We start from the raw sequence: 20,504 nt of genomic DNA, 5'->3' as shown, positions 1-20,504 counted from the left end.
TAGTATGAAATTCATTTAGAGTCACAAATATGATTTGATTGAGTACTTATTTTTCATGAGAATGTATCTGGTTTGCCAGGCCCCAACGGACTACACCCTCATGAGCAGACCCGAGTCTAAACAAGTGAGAATAGACCCTTTAATCTCCAGAAAATTTGAGGAAAACATCACCCTGAACTATTAACAATCAGGCTTATACATTTAACATGAACATGGATAATGCTTTCTCAGGTCTAATTTCAAGTGAGCACTATACCAACTGATTAGTTTAACAAAAGATCCCAGATTTCAAACTAAAACCCAGACTCAATCGAAATCAACTGTTACACAAATAAATACTCTCACGCCTCCAGTAAATCTTGAATCCAGTTAAACATTAGTCAAAACTATGACTTAATGCTAGTGCCTTTTAAATCTCTATTTAGCATGTGACTCTCGACTTTAGATCTTACTCTAAATGAATAAGCATATCCATACTTCAACATACTGGAGAACAAATCTATTGGGATATAAATTAATTCTCAAAATCACAAGCCGCATAAGTAAACTCATTATAGATTAAATCTAAAACATGAGGAATCCGTTGAAATATTCAACGGCAAACAAACAATGCATCGGCAGTCAGACACGTTTTCAAGTAAGAAACAGGAGTCTAGTAATCGATTAATATAACAAAACACAAAGGACTCTTTTGAGTTTACCTCTTAGCTAAAGAGAGCATCTCGAACAAATTCCGGTACAGAACATTAGCAATCAACAACTCTTCAATTTCAAAATCTTCCTAAAATCCAGGAAAACAATGCAGTGATCGAGTAGGAACCGCGAGCCAAATTGAAACCGCGAACCTCAGACGGGATCTCGAATCGGCACCGAAATTTTGAACCCAAACCCGAACTCAAACACGAACTTCAAATAAATTCCATCTGAATGAGAGCTTTCGATTAACCTGCTAGTAGGCGATTACAAGATAGTCCGGCGACAAACTTGTCCACAAAATTGAAACGGCAGCAAGCTAATCAGGTACAACCAACTTGAACCTCGACTGAAAAATAAATTTACGGACGCGAACTCGAATCGATCTCAGCTTCAATCGAACTCCATATTTGAGACTCAAAATCAAAAGAAGAAACTGGAATATTTTTGTATTTTTGTGTTTTTTTTAAAAAAAAAAATTCAAATGCTAATTAACTTAAAATAGAAACATTTTCCTTTGTTTTGTATATCCCTTCTTCTGAGATGTTCAAAGAAAACAGAAAAATCCGGTGAGAAATTGGAGAACTCTTTTTCTGAAACCCTGGCTTTTCCCCTAATTTTTTTCCCTTTTTTTTTGTGAAGTCCGGAATCAGCTTTTTGTAGGGAGAAGGGGCTTAGGGTTAAAGGATTGGGTAAATGGGCTGAAGGGAGGAGTGGGCTGTCAGAAATTGGGCTCAAGTTTGGGCCAAATTTGCCTTTAAAGGTGGCCTTTTAACTCTACAAAGCTAAAATATTAATTTCTTTTCCTAAAATATCATACCATAAAAATGTAAAATCAATCCTAATTAATTAAAATATCTATATTATGACAAGAAACTATTTTTGTATTTTCAAACATATGTTTTAAAATTAAAACTAAAAGTTGACTGAAATCCTATTAAAAATAAAAATAAACAATTTTTTTTTTGAAATATTCCTTTTAAAAGTTACGCAGGTCAAAAATTACATGCTTACAGCTGCCCCTCTTTGCTTAGAAACACGAAGAGTTTTCGGAGCAAAGAACAATAAGCAACGTAATTGATTTATGACCCGACGCTTATTCAAAACGAAACAAAGACGGATAAAAGATTGTGACCGAGCCCTGGTATTTGAGCTGCCTACATATCCTTGGCTTTAAAGGAATCAGGTCATGTGTAGTTCAGAGGTGAATGAAGTGGTGGAATGTGTGGAGAGGATGACAGAGTCGAGTGAGATACCGTTCCGTCGAGGTTCCGGTCCGCGGTCCTGTTATTACATCAAAATCAAAAAATAAAAAAGACTAACTAAGCCTGTCAGCTATGAGTTACAAGATTCCTATCTATAAGTCTTCTGAAACTTGATCTTGAGGCTTGAATGGTTCTTCATGCAGACTTTTGATTTGAACCTTGCGGCTTGCTAACTGCAGGTGCTGATTCATTCTTCTACAGCTTCTTCGGATCAAGACAGGACCTGCAGTGCTCGTGTATTCAGCCATGTCTTGAGCAGTTCATGTCTTTCATCGGCTTATGCATTTTGGATTCACTTCTCTTTTTTCTTTTTTTCTTTTTTTTCTTTTATTCTGGATTGAGACTTCTTCCTTTGGTCATCTCGGACTGTCAGCTCGCATTCTTGAGGCGAGCTTTTGCTACTTCTAACTTGAATTGAATTCTTAAATGACTTCCCTCGTTCTCCAAGTGGGTGCCTGATGACTTAAAACTCGAAATAAATTCTCTTATTCTCCAGGTGGGCGCCTGCTGACTTAAAAACTTGAAATAAATTCCCTCATTCTCCAGGTGGGCGCCTGTGCTGACTTAAAATAGAAATCAATTCCCTCGTTTTCCAGCTGAGCGCCTGATGACTTAAAACTGAAATGAATTCCCTCGTTTTCCAGGTGGGCGCCTGATGACTTAAAAACTTGAAATAAATTCCCTCGTTCTCCAGGTGGACGCCTGATAATGACTTGAAAATTAAAACAAATTCCCTCATTCTCCAGGTGGGTGCCTGATGACTTTAAAACTTTGAAATTAATTCCCTCGTTCTCCAGGTGGGCGCCTGCTGTTGACTTAACACGTGAAATGAATTCCCTCATTCTCCAGGTGGGCGCCTGTGCTGACTTAAAACAGAAATGAATTCCCTCATTTTTCAGGTGGGCGCCTGCTGACTTAAAACTGAAATTAATTCCCTCGTTCTCCAGGTGGGCGCCTGATGACTTAAAAACTTGAAATAAATTCCCTCGTTCTCCAGGTGGGCGCCTGATAATGACTTGAAAATTAAAATAAATTCCCTCATTCTCCAGGTGGGTGCCTGATGACTTTAAAACTTTGAAATTAATTCCCTCGTTCTCCAGGTGGGCGCCTGATGTTGACTTAAAACTTGAAATGAATTCCCTCGTTTTCCAGGTGGGCGCCTGCTGACTTAAAACTGAAATGAATTCCCTCGTTCTCCAAGTGGGTGCCTGCTGACTGATTTGAACTTAAAATAAATTCCCTCATTCTCCAGGTGGGACCCCTGATTTCAAGAAAACTAAAGATTGATGACTCAAGAAAACTAAAAGTTGACCCTTTTTTTTTTTTCAGACTTCCCTTTTTTAAACTTATTATCCTAGGAGAAAATTCATCAGATTAGGTCTTTTTTTTTTTTTTTTTTGGTATCTTAGGAGAAAGATTCATCAGACTAAGACTTCTATCCTAGGAGAAAGTTCATCAAACTAGGTTTTCTGTCTTAGGAGAAAGATTCGTCAGACTAAGACGTTTATCCTAGGAGAAAATTCATCAGACTAGGTTTTCTATCTTAGGAGAAAGATTCATCAGACTAAGATTTTGATCCTAGGAGAAAGTTCATCAGACTAGGTCCTTTTTTGTTATCTTAGGAGAAAGATTCATCAGACTAAGACGTTTACCCTAGGAGAAAATTCGTCAGACTAGGTTTTCTATCTTAGGAGAATGATTCATCAGACTAAGATTTCGATCCTAGGAGAAAGTTCATCAGACTAGGTCTTTCTTTCCTTTTTTTATCTTAGGAGAAATATTCATCAGACTAAGATTTCTATCCTAGGAGAAAATTCATCAGACTAGGTTTTCTATCTTAGGAGAAAAATTCATCAGACTAAGATTTTTATTGGGAGAAAATCCATCGGACTAAGACTTTTTATCCTAGGAGGAAAAATGTGAAAAGCAATGGCAACATTTATGCACACTAGCAAGACAGATAAAGACAAAAATTTGAGAAACTTACCTTTGTCGGCTCTTCTCTTCTTTTTCTTTCTCTTTTTTTTTTTTTTTGAAAACCCAAATTCCTTGCACTGCTTTGTTCCTGTTTCAAACAAAGAAAATTTTGTCAGTTTTTAAAAGTGGTGGTCGGTTTGCGGCCTTGAGTCTTGGGTTGCTTGACTTTGTGATCATCCAACTTTTGGAAGACTGACTGCATTGGTAGTTGGCTGCACTGCTGGAAGACTCTGTTGTTCCTTACAAGGGACCTTTACTTTCTGTATCAACCCTGATTGTTTCGCTCCCAATGCCATTTGTGTTTTGTGGCTCAATCAGCCTTATCTCAAAAAAGAGATTTCTTTTCTTGGATAACCTTTTCAGATATCTTGAATGGCTTTTGCTTTTGGAGCAATTTTGTCTCTCAGAGAGAATCACAACTGGTAAGTGCCTTTTGCACGATGTGCACACTTCGTAGTCATTGTTCGGTACTTCAGAGAATCTCTGATTAACCTTAAGGTTATCTTTGCTTGCTTTACCCGAATAGGTTGACAAGAGTCTTTTGGAGGGGAAGCCTTTGCATGAATCCTCAATGCATGTTGACTGTAAAACCCGAGTGTGCTGGCCAGATTTACTTTGTGCAACTGAAAAGCTGGTAGCAGATTTTGAAATCTTTTCTTGCTTGTTTTGACAAGGACTGACTTAGAGCGAATGACACAATGATGCGAAGAAACAATATTAACAAGAAATACCCTTGTCGGGAAGGAAATGAGGAAGATATTTTTTGGGGGGGCAGCTAGCCCTTATGATCATGACATGCATTTTGGACTTAGCGGCATGATCTTTCAAACTGTTCAAATCTTTCCTTTTACCATTCCTATGACATTTGAAGTCGGACTTGTTTGTGCCAATTCTTTGCAACAGCTTCATGACTCACTTTCGACTAGTGGTGCACCGAGGGGTTTTCACCAACAAGTCTCTCTCATTTATTCATCTCTGCTTATCGTCGTCTTACAGTGCTCGTGAGGGTTTTCACTAGTAAGACTCTCTAATTGTTTCTTCTTTGTTTTTTTTTTTTTTTCTTTTTTGTGAGCAACTCGACAATGTTCTATGTCGTGTGACAACTGCTGCTCTTTGCATGCGTCTCTTGGCATTCTTGAAGGCATATCGGGAGGTCTTTATTTGGAAGGTTTTTGGATAGGGTTGGAAAGATGGGTCGGCATGGAGGCTCTAAGTAGACTCAATATGATGGGTTGTACACTTTACAACTCTTGGAATCGACTCTTTCAAAAGTGAAATAAAATTTTTGCCCCAGTTTCTGATATTGGGGATTTTTGTATTTTTTTCTTTCTTTTTTTTCTTCTCTTTCTTTTTTTTTCTGAACCGTGTAAGGCTGCCTACGTATTCCTTTTTTAAAGGAATCAGGTCTAACGTAGTTCAAACATCTGACCTAACTATTATTTTTCATCATTCTTTCTGCTCTTTTTTTTTCTTTTTTCCGTTTTTTTTTCTTTTATTTTTTCAAAACAAGTTGCCCAACTTCTATTTTCTGGGGGTATGAGCTTTTGACTATTCTTTTCTTCTTCTTTTTTTTTTTTTTTTACTTGTACTTTCTAAGAGTTGCCCCAGTTCGTACTCTTTGGGCATGGACCTTTCTTTTTATTTTTTCATTTCATTTTTTTTTTTTAACTCTAAACTTGATTCCAAAAGAGGGTGGTCGAAGAAAATAACACAGGCTCAAAAGGGGTAACAAAGGGTAAAGTGTTTGGGTAGCAGAAAAATGGCCTCCTAGCCTCGAGAATGCCAAACATGGTTTCCTTTCGCGATACAACATTGATGAACATGTCTGTCTTCTTGGTGTGTCGTGGTCGAAAGACACTTTCCATCCCTTAATGTCAAACTTTCCAACAAACTTCAATTGATTCTTTCCCAAACCCGATCTTCACAATGATTTGAAGGTAAAACTTACTCGAGCTTAATTCCAAAGTGTTTCGACTCTTTGTTCATCCTAAAAATATCTTCTTTTTTTTCGGTTATCCGATTCAAGATTAGATCAATTTTCTAAGATCTGGCCAAAAGTTCCGAATGCATGCCATGTCACTAGAACTAGCGGCGAAAGAACTAAGCATGGAATGAAACAAGGACAAACTGTATTTCACTGAATAACGGATAGAAGGATTTGACAATAAGACAAACAAATTAAAATCCGAGTTACGACCCTAAAATAACCCGGCTAATGAAAATAGCAACAAAACGAACAGACAAGACTCCCACAGACAAAATAGAGGGATAGAAGGGTTCGACTCAATAAAACAAATAAAATCTGGATCACACCCTGGAATAACCCAGGTAATAGAAAAAACATCAAAACAAGCTACCAAGATTCCTTCCTAGTGAGGAGGGAATGACTTTTCAATTGCTAAGCTTGACATTTAGCCACAAATTTGTTCATCAGAATCACCATGGCCTTCTCCAATTTCAGTCGGCAAGTTCCCGAGAGGATTCTCATACTCCATGTCACCACACATCATCCCCACAAAGTGTGCATTATCACGTGCATATAAAGGATTCTGCGTGATATTCTGGTCATTATCTTGGATCACTATCAGTTTTTTCTGGATCATCCTTTCTATTTCTCTTTTCAAATCCCGACAACTTTCAACATTGTGCCCCTAGGCATTGGAATGGTATTCACACCTTTTAGAAAGGTCAAAGTTTCTTGCACGTGGGTCCACATAATTTGGAGGAATAGGTGCAATCATGTCATAATGCTTTAATTTCTCAAACACACTTGCATAGGACTCTCCTATTGGTGTAAAATTATCTTTCAACCTTTGTTCCCCTCTATACCCCTGGCTCCGTTGTGGGTTATAGGGCACTTAAAAATTTTGTGGAGGTTGGTGGAGATTTTGTGGTGCTGGTGCTCGCCTTCTGGGGTGTCTTGGTGGTTGGAAAACATATTGAAGTGGAGCAATAGAGTATTGTGGGTTCTGAGGTGGATAGTAGTGCTCAGGGGAATCATCGGAAACCTGATGAAGCTGCTTATACCTTCGAGATGTTCTCCTAGGACCTCTTCTCGACCTTATTGTCATCATGGATTCTTCATCCTTCTCAATCTGGACAGCCTAAGTTGTAGCTTTGAGAACTACTTGACTTATAATTTTACCTGTCTTAAGGCCATTCTCAACCATTTCCCCAATTTTGATTGCTTCCGAGAAGGATTTGCCAACTGCGGACATCATATTTTGAAAATAATCTGGCTCTTAAGCCTGAAGGAAGACAGTGATTAGCTCATGGTCATCCATGGGTGGCTTAACTCTAGTTGCTTGCTCTCTCCATTTAATGACATATTCCCTGAAGCTTTCAGTCGATTTCTTCTTCAAGTTAGAAAGGGAATTGCGGTCTGGGGCGATGTCGATATTGTACTGGAATTGTCTGATGAAGGCCAGGGCCATGTCATCCCAGACATGCCAGTGAGAGGTGTCTTGATCAATAAACCATTCAGAGGCCACCCCTGTCAAGCTTTCCCCAAAATAAGCCATTAGCAATTCTTCATTTCTTCCCGCACCTCTTAGCTGACTGCAATACCTTTTCAAGTGAGCTATGGGGTCGCCGTGTCCATCATACTTTTCAAATTTGGGGATCTGAAACCAAGTGGCAAACGAACATCGGGGAACATACATAGATTCTTGAAGGCAACACTCTTTTTACCTGCCAACCCTTGCATATTTTTCAACTGCTGTTCTAAGCTTTTCATTCTTTGGGTCATTTCTTCCTGTGCCATCTTACGGGCAGGATTCTCAATCTTTGCAGGAAGATCGAATAGGTACGAGTGGTACTCAGGAGAATGGTATTGTTCTTGTTGGGTAGCAAATTGTGACTCGTGAGTTTTCTTTTGCACCACCGTCGGTTGTGGGATGGTGAAGACGGGTATAACAGTAGTGGTTGTCTGATTGGTTGTCAATGGCACACTTTGGGAGCGCGCAACAGAAGTTTCAGTTGTAGTCATACAGTTGGGATAAAGACTGAACCCAGGTGGATAGGATTGATCGGGCAATGAGACCGGAATGGTAGTAGTCGAAATGGATGTGAACTCTGGGAAACCATGAATAGAAAAAGGCGGTCCTTGGCCATTGGCCCATGCTTGACACATTTCAGTCATTTGCTGCTTCAGTACTCTATTTTCCTCAACCACAGTAGACTCTTGCAGAACCCTCTGACCCTGAGTCTCTTGAGCACTTGTAATAGCTTCGATGCCAGTTGTCAATGGCATTTTTCCCTTGGATATTGTGTTGCCAACTTACCACAAACCGACCACCTCAAACTTTTTCTATAATTCAAAACAAGAGACACGTTAGAATGGACTCAGTCGGTCCTTATTATCATCATCATTTTTATTTTATTTTTTTATTTATTTATTTTTTTGGTCGATCGAACCTAATGTGGGTTGCCTACGTATCATGTGGGAACATGAATCAGATCGTGCGTAGTTCGGGAGGATCAAAAATAAGGTAAATAAACTAACTCTTTTTGGATTTTGATTTTTTCTTTTTAATTTCCGAAAGAAAGACTTATAAAGAAGAAAGAAAATATTTTTGGAATTTGATTATTTTTTCTAATTTTTCCGATAGAAGGACTTCTATATAAGAAAGAAAAATATTTTTTGGCTTTTAATGTTTTTTTTTTTTGGATTTTTTGGGAGAAAGACTTTCTAAAAAAAAAGGTAGAAAATATTTTTTTGATTTTAATTTCATTTGTTTTCTTTTTCTAATGAAAGACTCCTACAAATAAAATATTCTTTTTTTTGTTTAAAATTATTTTTTAATCTTTTATTTGTTTGGGATTTTCTTTTAAAAAAGACTCCTAAAAGAAGGAATTAAAGGAAATATTTTTGGATTTTTAAAAATGGGGTCTCAAAGAAAGACTTTCTAAAGAAGGAAATAAAGGAAAATATTTTTAGATTTTTGAAAATTGGGGTCTAAAAGAAAGACTTTCTAAAGAGGAGATAAAGGAAAATATTTTTAGATTTATTTTTGAAAATTGTGGGCCGGAACCGATGAGGTTTGCCTACGTATCTCACATCCGGTGAGAATCAGACCCGCGTAGTTCTGCCATTTTGATGCACAGAAAAATATGATTTGTTTTGAAATAATTCTCTCTTTGTTTGTGAAATTTTGACAGAGTAACGGGATTTTTGAATACCGAAATTATCAAAACCAGGTGTTTTTCTGTCTTACCTCACTCTTGGTTTTTCTCTTCTTTTTTGTTTTTTGGATTTTTTTTTCCTTACTCACGAAGCCGGTCAACATACAAGCCAAGCAAATTAATGCACAAGTAGCACGTAAAGAATGCATCAGGATGGTCCTTTAATTTTTGGGCACACCTGTCCTAGACGGACCAAACCCCTGTGTTGAGTCCCCTAAGTCAAATGCACGTGATGCAAGCAAACGTACCTACTAGGGATCCGGCATGAGGCTATGTTATTCTAGGCTTAAAACCCTAGGTGTATGGTTCTAGACCTGGCTTACCCGAGCGGACAACTCGAGCCGGGGGGAGGGGGGGGGACAACGTACCGGTAACCAAAAGGCCATCCGGCTTTGTAACTGATCCGATCCTCGTTCTAAATTAGAAAATGACACTAACAGAAAAGAAGTCACGCCAGCGTGCACTTCCCAGAAGATTTAGAAGACTCGGGGAGGATAATGGTTTCGTGACAGTTTATATACAGTCCAAACAATATCAAAGCAGTAAAAATAGGCATTTAGCACATTAGGCTCAAACACGTAAAAAATCAGATAATAAGTAAAAGCCAAGTATAACAGTCATCTAAGCTCGAATTCTGAACCCTGAACCAGATGTTCTGGGTAAATTCTCCAGCAGAGTCGCCAGAGCTGTCACACCTCCTTTTTTCCGAGGGGGATAGGGGATAAGGGAGTTTTTCCAATTAAAGTGACAATATTCGAAATGGGATTATTTATTAAATCAGAGTCGCCACTTGGGATAATTTATGGTGTCCCAAGTCACCGGTTTATTTTGAATCCCAAATCGAGGAAATTTGACTCTATTTTATGGTCCGCGAACACAGAAGACCGGGTAAGGAATTCTGTTAACCCGGGAGAAGGTGTGGGGCACTCTCGAGTTCTGTGGTTTTAGCACGGTCGCTTAACAATTAATACTTGGCCTAATTATCTGATTTATTACATATTTAAAGCCTATTGTGCATTTTTACTTTTTAACCGCTTTTAATTATTTATGGAATTATTTCTGGAACAAGTCACGATGTCGTACACTTGTCATTTTGGCACACGTCGCAAACCACAGCACATGAAATGCACCCGCGATTTACGACATGCTTATTTTTAGTATTATTTTAAGTTGTGGTCGGGTCGCATGAAATGCACACCCGAATGGGATTTACGTATCGCGACCATGCCACGGGAACCGTACCCATAGTCACGATGATTATTATTAGTCGTACTAGCGTTTTCTTGAATGATTTACTTTCCTAAAGCTACTTTGAGATTAAATTATGGCAGGTAGTATGAAATTCATTTAGAGTCACAAATATGATTTGATTGAGTACTTATTTTTCATGAGAATGTATCTGGTTTGCCAGGCCCCAACGGACTACACCCTCATGAGCAGACCCGAGTCTAAACAAGTGAGAATAGACCCTTTAATCTCCAAAAAATTTGAGGAAAACATCACCCTGAACTATTAACAATCAGGCTTATACATTTAACATGAACATGGATAATGCTTTCTCAGGTCTAATTTCAAGTGAGCACTATACCAACTGATTAGTTTAACAAAAGATCCCAGATTTCAAACTAAAACCCGGACTCAATCGAAATCAACTGTTACACAAATAAATACTCTCACGCCTCCAATAAATCTTGAATCCAGTTAAACATTAGTCAAAATTATGACTTAATGCTAGTGCCTTTTAAATCTCTATTTAGCATGTGACTCTCGACTTTAGATCTTACTCTAAATGAATAAGCATATCCATACTTCAACATACTGGAGAACAAATCTATTGGGATATAAATTAATTCTCAAAATCACAAGCCGCACAAGTAAACTCATTATAGATTAAATCTAAAACATGAGGAATCCGTTGAAATATTCAACGGCAAACAAACAATGCATCGGCAGTCAGACACGTTTTCAAGTAAGAAACAGGAGTCTAGTAATCGATTAATATAACAAAATACAAAGGACTCTTGAGTTTACCTCTTAGCTAAAGAGAGCATCTCGAACAAATTCCGGTACAGAACATTAGCAATCAACAACTCTTCAATTTCAAAATCTTTCTAAAATTCAGGAAAACAATGCAGCGATCGAGTAGGAACCGCGAGCCAAATTGAAACCGCGAACCCCAGACGGGATCTCGAATCGGCACCGAAATTTTGAACCCAAACCCGAACTCAAACACGAACTTCAAACAAATTTCATCTGAATGAGAGCTTTCGATTAACCTGCTAGTAGGCGATTACAAGATAGTCCGGCGACAAACTTGTCCACAAAATTGAAACGGCAGCAAGCTAATCAGGTACAACCAACTTGAACCTCGACTGGAAAATGAATTTACGGACGCGAACTCGAATCGATCTCAGCTTCAATCGAACTCCATATTTGAGACTCAAAATCAAAAGAAGAAACTGGAATATTTTTGTATTTTTGTGTTTTTTAAAAAAAAAATTCAAATGCTAATTAACTTAAAATAGAAACATTTTTCTTTGTTTTGTATATCCCTTCTTCTGAGATGTTCAAAGAAAACAGAAAAATCCGGTGAGAAATTGGAGAACTCTTTTTCTGAAACCCTGGCTTTTCCCCTAATTTTTTTCCCTTTTTTTTTGTGAAGTCCGGAATCAGCTTTTTGTAGGGAGAAGGGGCTTAGGGTTAAGGGATTGGGTAAATGGGCTGAAGAGAGGAGTGGGCTGTCAGAAATTGGGCTCAAGTTTGGGCCAAATTTGCCTTTAAAGGTGGCCTTTTAACTCTACAAAGCTAAAATATTAATTTCTTTTCCTAAAATATCATACCATAAAAATGTAAAATCAATCCTAATTAATTAAAATATCTATATTATGACATGAAACTATTTTTGTATTTTCAAACATATGTTTTAAAATTAAAACTAAAAGTTGACTGAAATCCTATTAAAAATAAAAATAAACAATTTTTTTTTGAAATATTCCTTTTAAAAGTTACGCGGGTCAAAAATTACATGCTTACACATTTCTTCATAATAAATTTAGTAGAATTTAAAGGTGTATTGTTGGTAGTCATGATGAGTATATGAAATTGCTAACTAGAATAAAAAAAGAGCATAATAACTTGTGGAATTAAGGTGACAAAATTATAAAATCAGAATTTCTTTTAAGTTGAATATAGTAACTCATGATTAACTACTTCTGTTTTGTAGTTTCTTTCTTTATTAAGTTAGCTATCTAAGATCAATACTTGTATTTTTATTTTATAACTCAAACATAATTTTTAATACAATATTTATATAATTTTTAAAAAAATAGTATTTATTGAGATAGGATACACGCGCAAAGCGCGCACTCTAATACTATATAAACCTGAAGGAAGAAGGAATTTTTACATATAAAGAGTTGCTCTTACAATCGACCCTTTAATCTATCTATACTATATTAAAAGCACGACGACCCTTAACGAAATATCGTTCGCCTTTTTTACCCTTTTAAAAATAGAGTTCACAATAGACAAAATAGTCATTTAATTATCTCCCTAAGATTTAGAACCTTTAAATCAATAAAATTTTGACTATTAAATATATTTCCTTATTTGAATTATGTAAGAATTTCTAATTTCTAATATATAAGAATTTAAAAACAACAATTACACGTTGATTTAATTGTCCAACGAAACTACATCCAAGTAACCATATATTTGTTTACCAATTCCATATAACCAGAAACTACATCCAAGTAACCATATTTTGTTTACTAATTCCATATAACCATATTTTATTTACCAACCACCATACCTTTTTAAGTTAAGAAAATTGCTTTTGTTGTCTAAATAAAGATTATATTGTTCCTCTTTTAGTTTTTATACAAAGTTGGAAAGAACGAATTCTATGTACCTAGGTTACAATTTTGTTTTTTCATTACCATGTAAAAAATAGACTTATAAATATTTTTTAAAAATTAAGAACAAGACTCAACCCGAGAAAAAAAAATCAGAACATATTTTTAAACTTTTAATTTCTTATGTTATAAAAAGTAGCTTTAATTTGTTTCCTACATAAAATATTCATTTTAGAATCTTGACAAATGAAATTAGATTTATTTATTATTCTTCTTGGAAATGAAAAATTGATTGTACTTATAATCTATAGTCATAATACATATTGTTTGCTGAACCTTTCTCTAAATTAGAAAAATTAATCTTTAAATATATAATTCTCTAATATATACCATGTATTGTTTTTTATGTCGAGCAAGTTTTTTAAAATTTTAATCTCCTTTATTATAAAAAGTAGCTTAGCTTCATTTTTCTACATAATTTCTTTTAGAATCTTGATGATAAATCAATTGTCAAAAAGTTACCATTAAGTTTAAAGCTTCATTGATTGGATAAAGATCTAGAATTGTTTTTAAAGAATAACTTCCTCAAGACCTGCCTAATTCGGTGACTAGAGTTTTATGAAAAATATATTATTTAATATATTAGAATTTCAAGAAATATATATTTGGGAACGTAGAAGCGCACTACAAGATAAACAATTAGATAAATATTTATATTCAGTAATTAAGTTTTATAATATTTTGATGAAATAACACATTATACAAATTCTGATGTAATATAAATATTTATAGCTTGTTTGGCCAATCTTCTTTTTGGCCAATTTTTTTTTTTTTACCAAAAGTATTCTAGGTTAAGGTGTTTGGCTAAGCTTTTAGAAGGAAAAAAATATTTTTGAGTAAGAACAGAAGAGTTTTTCGAGAAGCAGAAAAAATAGCTTCTCCCTAAAAGTATTTTTTTCGAAAAATATTTTTGAGAAAAATACACTTAAAAATATTTTTTAAAAGCTTAGACAAATACTAATTACTGCTCAAAAATATTTTTCAAATTAATTAACCAAACACAAGTTGCTTCTCACCAAAAGTACTTTAAAAAGTATTTTTGGGGAAACAAATTTCAAAATAAGCTGATTTTAGAAGTTTGGCCAAACAAGCTATTAGTGTCATTGGTCAATTGATAGTCCAAATTTATATTACTTGTATTCTAAAGAGATAGTATGCGAGATACAACAACATAACGTATTTATATCTCATAACTATAATAAAATATTTATAGTTATATAACTAATTCAATTAAATTCATCATCTTTGCATGTATAGAAGATACTAAAATTCAGCTATTGTTTCAATGTATGCACCAATTTATTATTTTGTATATATTCTATATTGATTGATGCAAAAGATACGTGCAACACACGTACACTAAAGCTAGTCATAATAAAAACAAATGAGATCTAATCTCTTTGAAACTGATAGTTAACAGCACATGCAATACTTATATTTCATTTTATGAGCAGAGATAAACAAATTATAATGACGAAGTAAATGTTACCAACGAAAATATGGCTATACAAAATCTCATCGATGCATAAAGTGATATTTTGATCAATCTCAAATAAGACTTACTGTAGGTAGGAAATTCATGTTCAGTGTCTTCACATCTTTAGTACCAACTACCAAATACAAGCTAAGATATATATAAATTTATTTTCGCACTCACTGAAATCAAAATTTTGGAAGACACTTGATTATTCAAGAATAAGAATCAAATTACCTCACCCGTAAAAGAGAAGAACCGAAACAGAAAAGAAAAATGTATATTTTTAGCTGCTCCCAAAAATAATAGCTTACAAATTATATTTTATATATATATTATATATGTTGAACTTTGGTCATGGATCAAGATAACGCAGGAGAGTCTATCTGGAGCAGACATCCTAGGTTATCAAATCCAAGATGCCAACGATTTCTCAGCATTTGAATGGTCTGTCACTACTTCAGTGCTCTAATGTCATAGTGTGAATAAAACCAATGACATTTCTGCATTAAGTAGACTTTCCAGAATTAGAAGACCAATTAGCCGACATTTCAATTGAGGCTGATGATGATAATGCAGAAAGAGAAAAAAAATACCAACTTCATAGTGTCCTCTTGCTTATCTTTTTAATTCCTTTATAGGTAAAAAAAATTGCCCCTCGACTTCTAACCAAGAGATTATGAATTCAAGTCACCCCAAAAGCAAGATGGGGAAATTTTGGAGGGAGGAAGCCGAGGATCTATTGGAAACAACCTATCTATCCTAGAGTAGGGGTAAAGTCTGCGTATACATTATCCTTCCCAAACCCCACTAGTAAAATTATAGTGAGTTATTCTTCTTGTTGTTGTCGTAAAGTTCTCTTTACCACGTAATTCGTAATCCATTACTATTTGACTTCGTAAAAAGCATTTCTTTTTCATATTCATGTATCTCTAGTTTTGCTACTTCGTGCCACCCCGAAAGAATAAACTACAAACTATGCCCAAAACGTCGTTAACTAAGGGCACGACACGCAACCATATAGGAGTAATAATATAGTGTGCTACTACTAATAAATAGACAAAAAGAATAAAAAGTCAAATGAATTAGACAATTGAAGAAATAGACATAATGGGAATAAAAGGGTTGTCTGTCTAGATATGTGTTTGTCGGTCTATCTTTTTTCTTGTTTATCTTCTTATTAATGAGGAGAAGAAAATAACAAAAGATGATTAGATGATTAACTTAAAACATTACATATAGATGTTCGTAATACGTATCGGAAGATAATAACAATCCTAAACAAATTTTTTAGTATTTAAAATTTATTTATATGTCAAAGATTGGATCTAAAAAGTACCTGGTGAAAAGAGTCTCGTTTCAAAAATTTCTTCGATAGTGCGAAGACTCTATGCGTATCCACACCGAGACCGACCCTTGCTATCAACTCTTTGATCAATGAAATCGGCGAACAAATTGAATAAAAATCTTGTGTTGAAATTTTTCTCAAAAATCTCAACTCAAAGGTATAAGAACTAGAAACACTTTTCTTCTTCTCAACAATTAATGATCCGATAAATTTTTCTGCATCACCCTTTATATAACGTCACTTATAAACTCTTTTCCTATTTGGTTGAGATAATGATTTACTTAGGGTAAAAGTTTATACCTAAATAAACTTTATGGAAATTTTCAATGGAAATTTGAATTCCCATTCAAATTGGCATCGTGACTGCCAAGTCCTTATGGACTTTCCATAAGATCCAATTCCAAATTGAATTATAAGTACTAATTAGTATTTTGTCTAAAAAATTCTAATCCCATTCTTAATGGGTTTGAAGTTGCCGACAAGTCCGTTTGTGGACTTTACACGTTAGTTATCCAATTCAAAATTGGATTCTAACTCATAAACCTTTTATATTAATATTATATATATACTCTTATATAAATAACTATTAATTAAATATATCAAATATATATTACAATCCAATTTTGAATTGGATATATATATATATATATATATATATATATATATATATATATATATATAACTATTAAATAAATATATCAAATATGTATTTCAACAAAGAGATATAATTTAACTTTCTATCCCAAATAGAAAATTTTAATTTGTTCACAATATTAATTATATCCTCTATGCTAGCAAAGAATATAATAATATTTCATTTGGACTAATAATTTAAATTATTTGACCGATTAAATTCTATAATTTAATTACCAAACAATAAAATAATTAATCTTTTAGCAAAGATCAGAACACTCGTTAGTGTGCGACCCCATAGGTTCAATACTAAACCGGTAGTAAATTGATCATATCAATATACTAATCAAGGGCGGCATCTAGCAACACTCCTTAACGACCGGATAGAATGAAGTATACAATTTACTCTCAAGAACCAGTAGAAGAATAATGTAGTAATTTCTTCTGTCCTTATAGCTCTGGGTCACCCTAGTATGTGTTCATGTCAAATATAATTGATCACTGAATGACCTAAGAAATTCTTTTCTTCTTTCATTCAATTGCCCTGGCCAAGGTCTTAGTTTGGTCGCTTATAATTCATGACAACATGGAGCTTAAACTCATTACCAAGAGTTGACATATTCCATCTTGATCAATCACTAATTCTACAAGTATTTAATCATACCAAATATCCTTTCAACTATCGCCCTAGGGCCATAGGTGTCTAGTATCAAAGCACAATAAATAACTTGTCAATTACTATGACGATCTCAGGTCAAAGGAATCTTACATCACATTCTTCAAGAGAATATCCTATTGATATTTTATAGTAATTTTAACCATTAGGAATTATCCAATGAGTCGGTTCAATGATCATATCTCTATATGCATCATCTATCTATGTGATTTAGTTAATGAGATCAACTAATTTTTATCCCATAAAGACAATCACATAAATATTGATCTAATCGGATTACTAATGTCCAAATTAATAATCTTACGATCAAGAACAAATTTAGATTAATTTATAAGAAACTTCACTCTCATTATCATGATCTCTATCACGATGACAAGTCTCAAAATTTAATCGAGGACTTTATCAAGTTAATCAAACAACTAATAATAACTATGATAAAAGAATATCAAATGCCATATATTTTTTATATCAAATAACGTTTGCAAAAATATATTCAAATCATCAAATATGAGATTGGATCTAGGGCATATCTATTATATCCCTAACAATTTGTTCAAGGATTGAGTAATAGTGATTAAGACAACAGTAAGCACCAACCCAGAGGCGGATCCATGATTTAAAGTTTATGGGTTCCTATAGCTACCTTAAATAAATATACAATAAGTAAATGGGTTCACAATCAAATATTTATGGATATTTAGTAAATTTTATAATATATATACAGGGTATATACAAAAGCTACTGGGTTCCCGAAAACCCACATGTAATAGGCTGGATCCGCCCCTGCACCAACCCACTTAAACACTAACAAGCAACATGCTCATGTGCTTATAATTATCCTTAGATTTGACAATGAATTATGGACTCTCATCTAAGAATGCAAAACATTGAGTAACTTAATTAGAAACAAAGACAAATACTAGTCTAAGGATATCTAATATGGGCATTGGCAGTGTTTAGAATTTGGACCAGCAAAATTAAACAACATTGTCCCATCATCATCTTTCCCACTTATTTTGTCTCACTTATTGTCCCTGCTCATTTATTGACCCTAATTCATTATCCAAATCTTTTTGGTTTGGTTAGCTAGTGTATAAAAAGGACTGAGAACTCACTAACATTTTTTACTCCCCTTCCTTTTTTTTTGATTTTATTCTCAAATTCTGTTTCACATATTCATACACATAGTCCTCTATTATGTCTAGATTTTGCATCAAAATAAAACTTGTGTTACTATGTATATTGATTGTGTTGTCCATGTTCTTGGGATGTTGTGAGGCCATAGAAAGGCCAGTTGGTAGGCCTCGTCTAAATTTACGCGAATTTGGATATGATGATTCAACATTGGAGTATTACAGAAGAAGGGCAATGTTAGATGCAGTAACAACGAGGGTAGCTCCAGGAGGACCAGATGCTCAGCATCATTCTTTATCACCAAAACCGTCATAAGATTCCATATTTAAAAATTATGTATGCACCTAAAACTAATAAGACATATGTTGTATGTATTTGATGGCACTTATCAGTGATAGAATTTAATCGGTTATAACAAGTTATTGCTAAATCTTCTAGCAGGTTACCGTATATTGATGTAGATATTGCTTATTTCATACTTGAAATTGGGATATGGTGGAATTTTTCCTGCCTTTCCCCTGTCATGGTGGCTTGTGACTCCATGGTAAAAAGTCAGTTCAAGAAACTTGATTTTGATGGATTTCACTGAAATTTTAGCTATAAAATGTAACGCTTTCTAAAAGAAATAATGGATTTATTTTTATTTTTTGGGTTTTCCACTATGCATACGGTACCAAATTTGGGGTTCGGTTAAGTCGGATTTGCACTGCGTAAGATTCATTAGCAGAGAAACACTCTCTGCGAGGACTTTTTTATTCTCATAGCTTGACTTCGAGTTTAAGGATGGCAATTGATTAAATTTGTTTACCCCAAAATTGGGTGACAATTAAATTTTACGGGGTTTAATTTAATACGAATAATTAAGAATAACAGATAAATGAATTAAAGACGAAATAAACGATCAAACCAATCACAATGTTATGACCAAGCCTAATTAGATTGAACAGTGAGCCCGTCCTCGATTGGACCCTCGGTTCAAGCCCAGTCACGAATGAAAAATATAACAAGTGAGTAATTCCTTTAATAGTAGCTAAAAGACAAATGTAAACCTTTATTGCTTTGAATTGTGGGTTACAATGTGTTACATTAAAGAAAAACTTCCCGTTTATAGAGTAGAAGAATTTCATTCCTAGTATAAGTCTAAAAAGGGTAAAAATCTTCTTTTCCCGGTAATTGTAGATCTATAATCGATATCGAACGAGATTCGTGTCGTGATATCCAGTTGAGGGCGAGTATTACGACCCTCTATCTGTCATGCATTAATCGTTCACCGTGTCTCCCAGGTCTAGAACTTATTCTCGGTCCGAGGTGCGTCATTGTACCATGTCCGATGTCGGATATATTCTTCATTTTTCCTGAGTCTCGATACGAATGGTCTCTGGCCTCGATTACAATCTCGTGGATTTGTGCTCTCCCTTCGTTCTCTCATCGGAGAATTGGTGTGGACATTGCCTCCGATTTTACCCGTACACAGATAGTCCCCTCGTTTTTCAGAGGGTAGAATTATCGAAGTGACAGGAAGCAATAAATGAACCATGGTTCCTTCCTTCTTATGTTATAACCAGGTTGACGCGTCAATGAAAAGTCGCATCAGTCGCGTCGTTCTGACTTCGGACATGTGTCAGCCGCCGGTTGACTGTCCTCGAATGTGAAACGTCAAACATTGATTGTCCTTCCTCTATAAAAACTCCAACCCCATTTTCAGTTCTCCACTTTCTGATTCCAAAGCTCCTTGACTTACCCTCGAATTCTCCACTTACCTTTAACCTCTTCATATATTCATCCTCAAATCTTCATACTTTCTCTTTGAATCTTCAACCCATATGAGGTTGGGTATATTCTTATATATTGTAATATTACTTTACCCATATTTTAACTGCTTTTTGGTGCTATTTGATATTTAGAATACCCAACATGCATTAATTATTAATTTTATGACTAATTAAGTTGCATGTGATGATTTAGGATGTTTAGAGTGCAAAAATATGAAGAAACGATGATCCAGCTATAGGAGAAGAGGGTGGATGTGGCGCATCCAACCTTGCAAAGAAGGCTAGTTGGTTCATCCTTAGTAGTGAAGCCGGGAGAAGGCATCCACCTTAACATCCACACATGGGCACAACAAGGTTAAGGGAACAGAGGGTGGACGTGAAGCATCCACCACATCATCCGATGCTGAGAAGTTCAAGCTGAGGCGGACGCGAAG

General features: G+C 34.9%; 2 long non-coding RNA genes across 2 annotated transcripts; one reads left to right on the top strand and one right to left on the bottom strand.

The window, feature by feature from the left end:
* Window positions 1-539: 539 nt before the first annotated feature.
* On the bottom strand, window positions 540-12,146 carry LOC138896465 (uncharacterized). The gene is made up of 2 exons (XR_011409638.1): window positions 3,856-12,146; window positions 540-3,710 (listed from the first exon to the last, which is right to left on the bottom strand). It is a non-coding gene; the product is annotated as an uncharacterized lncRNA (long non-coding RNA).
* Window positions 3,432-3,910, top strand: LOC138896466 (uncharacterized). The gene is made up of 2 exons (XR_011409639.1): window positions 3,432-3,560; window positions 3,786-3,910. It is a non-coding gene; the product is annotated as an uncharacterized lncRNA (long non-coding RNA).
* Window positions 12,147-20,504: the final 8,358 nt, after the last annotated feature.

The sequence above is a fragment of the Nicotiana tomentosiformis genome, chromosome 7, assembly GCF_000390325.3.
Source record: "Nicotiana tomentosiformis chromosome 7, ASM39032v3, whole genome shotgun sequence".
In the NCBI taxonomy this organism is placed as follows: Eukaryota; Viridiplantae; Streptophyta; class Magnoliopsida; order Solanales; family Solanaceae; genus Nicotiana; species Nicotiana tomentosiformis.
This window is presented reverse-complemented; position numbering and strand designations above follow the sequence as displayed.